Raw genomic sequence first — 8740 nt, 5'->3', positions numbered from 1 at the left:
AATCGCGTGAAACATCACACTTCCCTTCAAGACTGACGTTCCGAAGTCACTCTAGACGCTGTAGCCAATTAGCCCTCTTAGAAAATGAAAGAATCTTGCAAACTAGGGAGAATGTGAATGATTTTACGCGACGTTATCCGATGGTAAAACGACGTGTGATTTGCACTGTGTCCGAGAATTTTGAAAGGCGTCTCTGCAGCGGTAAGTAAGAGAGGAAATGAACGTCTAAGGCTTCGTTTATCTTGACTTCCCCATGGTTTCCTTCCTTGAATTAGTACTTTTTCAGCTTTCTAAGTTTTTGATTGCTGGAACACTGGAACAGTGACCGTCGAGTTATTGTTGGTTGTCTTTATGGTAGATTTTGAAGCTTGAAAACGTTGTTTGTTTATATTACACCCCAATTGAACGATATTGTCAAACTTAAAGTGTCACAAACAAATGTTGAACTTCCATTTTTACATAGAAACAATCCAATTATGTATAAATGATAATTTGTATGTCTTTAGTTTAGCTGAAAAGCATTGCATGGCAATGTTATAAAAACAAATCATGTATTGTTTTATAAAGGAATCTTCAAAGAGAGTATAAAGTCATTAAATACTTGTAAATCCGTAGGAACAATGCTTTCTATCACAGTGTATTTCACAAAAGCAGCCTGACATATTACGTAACACCTTTTTATTTTCCCAAAGAATACATTCACTTCATCAATGTCTCCTTCAAACACGATATATTTTTTTTATATGAACTCTTATAAAAATATATCATAGCACGATATATTTCATTTTTTCCTGATTCGGTTCCATGTTTACGTGTTGAACAATTGTCTATAATATCAAAATATCAAGCTGACCAAATTGAATTGCAAGAGCACTAATGTAAAATATATTATAATGCTGCACTTGTGAAGCAATGTATTTTCTAAATTAATAAAATTTCAGTGTTTATTAATGTTTTTGGTTGGAAATAATTCAGATCTTTGTCACTATAATGCACATTTGTCGAAAAAGGCGGATTTTCACTTTGTAACACATCCAGTTCTATGCGTTTCTGATGATTATGCATTCTATTGGCATTTTTAATTCTAAGTGAAATCAATTTCACAATTACTGATGCTGATTTAAATATCAACCACCGTAACGATATCAACAAACAGACGCTCTATTGATGTATGATTCCTCAAGTAGGACGGGAAATCCCAGTGTAAAACGAAAGTCAACTGTCTGAAAATTCAGGATTCATTTGGTGTTTTTGTATATAAGTGATGCACGTTCTCTTTATCTTGTTGATAAAATAGAAGCAATGAAGAAGTGTGAAAAATGTCAAAAGGAATTCAAAGGCGAAATCAGAGTGAACAGACATAAAAGTACAGCACACACACACACACACACACACACACATATATATATATATATATATTGTGAGACGGGTGAAATATTCAATGGTGGGAAACATTCTTTTTAAGATATGATGAAAATTCAGATTCTTTTAACAAAATTGTAAGGTATAGTTTATCAAATAAGAAAGATGATTCAATCTTTAACAACATTGCATACAAGGCATACTGTCACACACACCTCTTTTCTAGCTTAGTAAATAAAGTCAGACCAATTACCCCCACTCCTACAAACACATATAATACTCAGTATAAATTATCACAACGTCCAGAGGAAGGAATGTAATGAAAACAAGTGTCTGTATCTTATTTAAATTAGTTTGATTCTGTCATTACACTAGAATCTCGAATAAAACACTGTAGCGTGCATTGTGGGAATAAATATAAAAAGCGTGCAGTCTATGATTTATTGGAAAAGCCGCCATCCCCAAGAGAGGAGAAAAGAAAACTTAAAACACCTAATTGCTTAGATTTCAAGTTCTCTGTGGATGCCGAATTAGGCACCATTCAAATCAAACGTTCTGACATTGTCTTGACGCATTTTCTTCCGTTTTTTTTAGTTTATTTCACTTTCAAAATTAGTATCGTTTTTTGTCAATTTCCTATTCATTTTTATTTACAAGACATATAGCTTATTTTGCGACATTACACACATCAAGTGTGTCATACTATTCGTTGGTTACTGATGGAAATCTCACATGTTGCTTTGTCTCAAAAGCGAAAATTAAAATTTACACATCTAATGAATAAATAAAGTATGTTTAAGTAATCAGTGGAAATTTACAATGATTGTTAGGCACACTAATTGTATTTATTGGTTTTATTCATTATTTTACATTACTTTAGAACACCTTTTCTAAAAGAATTCATTCCGTTGGCAAGTTTTTTTTAATGAAGATGAGGTTTTCCACTTTTAATTATATCAGAAGTGACTAATATCTATGCATAACATCATATATATGTAAGCTTAGTAATGAAGTGATAAAAATGGCACTTCACATGAAAACTTCGTGCCCATCAGTATTTTGTTTGTATATAAACGCGTAAAGAAACAGGTGATAAAATTGCGAAAGACATTTCTGAATAGCGATGTCATTCATCTACTCATATATAATACGATGCAATTGATTTCACAAAATTCAAGATCAAATCATGCAATTGATATAACATCCCATACTACGGAAATACAATTTAACTTGAAAATTAAAAATCACACAACTCTCATAATCATTATATAATGAATGCAGTAAACCCGATGAACAACATTCCGGACGTTTTCTATACATATTCAATTGTGTCAGATTCACCAGAATTCTAAGGAGAATCGAGATATTACTTGGTATTACTTCAAATTAGTTTTTCTATTCTGGGGTATTATCAAACAACATAAGGATAAATATATCCCACTTTGTGTAAAAACACGAATTAGATTTTGCCTATTGTTTCCAACCATTCGCTACGAAGAAATTTAATTGTATTTTTATTTAGACATTACACTACTGGTGTGCAAGCATTTGAGATACCTCTTTTCTTTTATTCAATAGGGAACGATAAAGACTATGTTATGCAGTGTGCATTCATTGTTTTTATCCTTACTTCATTTATTAGAAATATCTATTCGGATGGTATTAAGCAGAAAAATCAAAATGTATGTCATAGAAAATTCAATGAAGAAATAATTAACCAAAACGTAACAGCGAATAAATATAATGGGTAATAAGTTCTGACTATATCCGAAGTTATTTTAAGCTTTAGTTTGAGGTGGTTTAGGTTCATAAAGTTTTCTTACCTATTGTGTTTAGTGCATTTATCAATTCAAAAATACGCAATGAAGACTTTGGTACTTTATAATATATATGATATGTAAACTAGAACCGACAAGGATTCGACTTCGCCAAAGGAGATTAAAGGCCCCTAAAACCGAAGACAAAATACTAAGTACTGACTCTAGGCAACTGAAAGAAAAGTTTCGTCGCAAGGCATCGTCTTTAAATGGTAATTGATTTCTCATACCGGCTAATTTTCCGTTCTGAAAATGATTAATTATTCTAATACTAGTACCATAGCAGAAAAGTTAAAATTATCATTATAGCGAGTCAAACAATAAAATTCAATATTTTTGGATGAATTTCGAAGTTTACTTTGTCGCTTCATATTTCATATAATAAGGTTATAAAGTTCTTTAACCAGTTATTTCTAGTAGTTCCTCTGTTCTTTTAGACAGATATTTTGCAAAAACTCTAAGTTAGGGCAAACTGACTTGTTATTGCAGATTCGACAACTTCAAAAGAGACTACAAGTCCTTGTAAAGACGACCAAATAAAAAGTTCTGAAACTGGGCAAACAAGAGATAAGCTTCGAAGGGAGGTATCGACTCTAAAAGGTATTTTTATTATACTCAAAAGGTTAGGATTCCGTGTTAAAATGCGGAGCGAATCCATCGCTTACTATCCGCAATATTCTCTTAATTAAAAATTTTATTTCCTACATTGGCGAAGCAGGAAAATAAAACAATCATCATATTAATTCAAAAAGGATATTATTACCCAAAATAAGTTTTAAGTTCAGGTTTAATTCTATTCAAATAATCAAAGGTTTTTCATCGCTTTCTATTGCAAATGATCGAGGGTTTAAAATATTCAACAAAGAATTTAGAACTATACATACATATGATATTTTACAAATACGAAATTACAAGTTTAGGAAACTAATTATTGTAGATTTGACTTCCGTTTAGGACCGATGGCGAAATTAAAAGTATTGTAAAAAGGCACATAAAAACAGCTTCGTCGGGATGTCTATAAAGGGTTTTTTCTCTTATCGTCAAATCAATAATGTCAAAGCATTGTCATATCCGCTGCCATCCAATTATGAATAAATCATTATATCTAGTTAAACCAAAACAAAAATTACTAGTAGGTGTCACTAAATAAGTCGCAATTCTGAGGAAATCATCGAAGTTTAGTTCGTCGCTTGCAAATGATGAGCCTTAACCGAGTTTAAGGTTGTTCGTTGTATTCTCAAATTAATAAATACTCAACATATATTTAATAAATATTCAACAAAGAACTTAAAAATGTGTCTTACGCAGATGGTTTTCATGCACTAAATTGTACTTCTAGATTCGATTTTACCAAAGGAGACTATAAATTCTAAGAATGATGACGAAATGAAAAGTTCAGAAACTAGAAAAAAGAAAGTTGAGCTTCGAAAGAAGAAATCGTCTCTAAAAGGTATTTTGTATCAAAAAGGTTAGAACTACATCATATGCACTGTGCATCTACCGCTATTTGTCCATACTCTTCTCATAAGTTACAATCTAATCGGAAATATATTTGCAATACCGAGTTTTTATTCGCTTTTTTGCAAATATTCAATGGATCATCGGTTCATAGAATTCTTTCATTTTATGTACTTTCATCTGATATGACTAAAAGTTCGACAAAGGGAGAACAACTAAAAATACAGACACTAGACAACCTAAAGAAAAGCTTCGCCGTGAAGCATCATCTGTTAAGTTTAGAGTTTGCCATATCCGTTGGGCGTCCATTTTTTTCGTTCTTTTCAAAGAAGAACACTTTTATCTGCTCAAAATGAATAATTTTATAAACGATAGCAAAGGAGAAAAATAAAACATAATATTAAGTTAAACAAAGACAAAAATTACCAATAGGTGTCACTTGATAATATCATATTCTGTAAAAAATCACATTAGTTTATTTCATGGCGATTTATAGGGGTTCATAAAGTTCTTTCACATGACATGTTTAGTGCATTTTCAAAATTATAAATATTTAAAAAAGATCTTAAAGCTATCTCTTACATTGATATTTTGCAAATTCTTCAAATTAAGGCGAACTAACTTGTACATCTAGATTCGACTTCCTCAAAGGGGACTAAAAATTATAAGGATGACGACAACATCAAGGGTTCTGAAATTAAGCAAAATTCGTAGAGAAGCAACCACTCTAGAAGGTATTTAGGAATGAAAAAAGGTTAGGACTTCGTCAAGTGCACTGTCCATAAACCGCCAATTGTCTTTAATCTTTTCATCAGACATATATTCACTCTACTCATCAACCAAAGTAAACAATATAGTAATTACTCGATTAATAGGGGTTTGCATGCAGGTGATCAAGTTGTTAACGTTTATATTTATTAAGTTCCTCAAGCTTATGAGTAAAGTGTATTTATCAACTTATACATATTCAATAAAGATCTTAAACAGATATTTTGCAAGTATTTCAAAATTAGGGCTATTTAGTACTTGCAGGTTCGACTACCCCAAAGGATACTGAATGTTCTAAGGATGACAACAAAACCAAAGGTTCTGATACTCAACAAATGAAAGATAAGCTTTGAAGGGAGGCAACTGCTCTAAAAGGTACTTTATTTGAATCAAAATGTTAAGAACTCCATCAAATGCGCTGTCCACAATCCGTTAATTCGTATTACTTTTCTCACAAGAAAACAATCTAGACAGCCATATATTCACAATACCGATAAATCATAATAATTATTAAATTTAGTTACATGTAAAAAAGGAAATACTCGACCAATAGGAGTGTCGACAAATAAACATTGCAAGTTGTAACTTTTTGTAAACTATCGAAATTTTTTTTTCGCGTAAATGCCGTTGCTTTGCATTAGTGATTGAATGATAATCATTTTTTTTTAATATAAAAAGCTTTCCCCTAATATGTTTAGTGCATATATAAATTTATAACTTTCAAGACAAAAATAATTTTATAGACAGGATATTTGGAAGATGCTTATTTACATTTACTAACTTACAAATACTTCAAAATACAATCAAGGAACCAAGGTTACAGCGGTAATCAGAAGAATGTAATCCAGGGACAAAGACCAAACATGCAAAAAAGACATACACAATAAAGAACATAAAGTAACTAAAATCATACATACAAAGTAACAAAAGCAAATGAGCAACTCGGACTCCACTAAAAACTTGGAGCATTAACCAGATGTACCGGTAGGGTAAGCGCCCTGTTACAAACACCCGCTCATGAGTTGCTCATAAAAAGTCCAATCCGGGGTAGACGAAAGAGGAAATAAAAACTATGACACTTTGAACAAATCAGTTTTCATGGCGCAGATGGATACACCGTAACGATCCACGAGTTCATGATAACGACCATAAAACTTTTGTAGTGATGACTTCAATCATGTAGCAACGTAACCCTGTTTCAGAAGCCTATTTGTTAGAATTCTAGCGATACAAAAAGTCTGTGTAGTTTTGGCAAGCTCTGGCATAAAATATGAGTTACGATATGAACACTCCATATGGAGGTGCTGAAGGGATGTTGCCAAAGGTGAAAGGAAAGCTGACAATTCTGAATAACCGCACATTTACTTTTTATTTAAGATTTATCTACTGCCAAGGAAATTGAAAGTTTTCAGACAGATTGCGAAGATAATAGTATTGCAACAAAGCACACGAAAGAAAAGATTCGTCGAGAGGCATTGTCTCCAAAAGGTTTTTTTTTTTTTTTTTTTTTTTTTTTTTTTTTTTTTTTAAATATGTACGTATTAACATGAAACATAGAATGAAGTTTAGTCTGAACAGTTAAGAATATTCTCAGATTTCAGTATAGCAAATAAACCATAAAATAGTACATTGTTACTTTGAGCATAAATTGTAATACATAAATCATAAATGTAAATAATTTTATTAGTTAGTAACATGGTTAAAATATCTATAAACAATTATATGTGAACAATCCTTGTATAATTTATATGAAAAATTTACCTCTGATATCCCTAATAATATTGTTTGAGTTTGAAACTTTGAGACAATTTATAAAGGTCAATTTTTATGCACCATATATGTGGTCTTACGTTTCCTCAAAATACTTGATTTGGTTTCGAATTTCCCGTAATACAAATGTAGAAATTCAGAAAAGAATGGAATTGAAGAGGTTACTGCACTCGTGATCCTTGTAAGCATTTAGCAAATACAAACAATGCAATTATAGAATAAATGTTTTATGGTCTCAATATCCTTTTCTAATTATTTTTCGATAATGTTGATCAAGCTTACAAGACGACCACCGTTGCTATTTTCAAAGTATCCATTTGGTCGTCGTAGAATTTCTGGCGTCTGATAAATATTGTGATTTTTTCGTATAACCTGAAACAATAAAACATAGAAGGAAGCTTTTAGTTGTCGATATTTTCTCGAAATCAAAGCGTACACAAGTTAACAAGAGTTCGGGTTGTTATTGCCCTAAAAAAATAGCAAATTTTATGGTGTTTAGCGTATAAATTCAAGACGTTAAAGATAGAAATAAACTTACAAATGATGAAATGAATATTGTTATTATACTTCATTGTTTTATGTTTTTCGTTCTCACAATGATAATTTGGTCGGCCTGGATATATATCGTTGTGCAATCCTTTAGACGTATACATATAATTGTAAAAATATATTGGAATTCAATATAAAACCGTATTGATAGCCTAAGTTCGACAACTCCATAAGCCTTACATTATCGCCCCTTTCTTGTCATTGCTTTCGTTTATCTATACCAGAGAAAAGTATTAAGTAACTTCTATTCTATATGAATAATGCATCTGTCATCTTTCGTGTAAATATAATTGCACCACTTACTCTATACAAAAGTGATGTGCTGCATGAAGTCGGGAAATGATATTTTAAGTTAGAATGGTAACGTTTGTATAAACAAATTTAAAATGAAGTTAATATATTTCGTGCATTCATGTATATGATAGACGACATCACAATTAAATTCTGAAAAGAAAACATAATCTGTGATAAAACACAGAACACATGTCGAAAACATAGGTGTCGACCATCTACAAAGGCAGGAAAGTGACTGTCGGTTAAAGAAATTCGATGTTTGTCTGAGAAGTGATTATATGAATGACTTCATCGATTCATTTATAGGCAAACTAAATGAATTAACCCCTAACCTTAATTGGGATAATATAAACAGTGGATCATACTATGAAAAAACAAAGGTAGAGCTAAATTGTAAATAACAAACCATTGATATAGTCAACTGATTTGGTAAACTTTTAGTGACCGTTGTTATCTTCTGAATAAAATATTTGTGTAATCAACAAATGAAATAATCGATGGTGAAGAAATCCTGATATAAAAGTAAATTTCAGCCATGGAGATTGTATATGTAGTTCTTGTGGAATCAATCTGTTAAAAAAATAACCAAACCATTAAAAGTTTCTATTCACATCAATTGCGTCTTCTGTGTTACGTAAAAGATCTATAAAACCAGTAAAAAACGTGAAAGAAAACATGTAAGTAAACATAATTGTTTTGTAATCCTGAGTATCATAATAAGT

At 31.3% G+C, this 8740-nt stretch overlaps 1 long non-coding RNA gene across 1 annotated transcript; it reads left to right on the top strand.

Moving 5' to 3' along the window:
- The first annotated feature begins 3672 nt into the window (after positions 1–3672).
- Positions 3673–6954, top strand: LOC148614252 (uncharacterized). The gene is made up of 4 exons (XR_015923607.1): positions 3673–3779; positions 4519–4629; positions 5661–5780; positions 6783–6954. It is a non-coding gene; the product is annotated as an uncharacterized LOC148614252 (long non-coding RNA).
- Positions 6955–8740: the final 1786 nt, after the last annotated feature.

The sequence above is a fragment of the Perna viridis genome, chromosome 6 (assembly GCF_037379345.1).
Source record: "Perna viridis isolate PV_CMFRI_1.1 ecotype Kerala chromosome 6, ASM3737934v1, whole genome shotgun sequence".
Lineage (NCBI taxonomy): Eukaryota > Metazoa > Mollusca > Bivalvia > Mytilida > Mytilidae > Perna > Perna viridis.
This window is presented reverse-complemented; position numbering and strand designations above follow the sequence as displayed.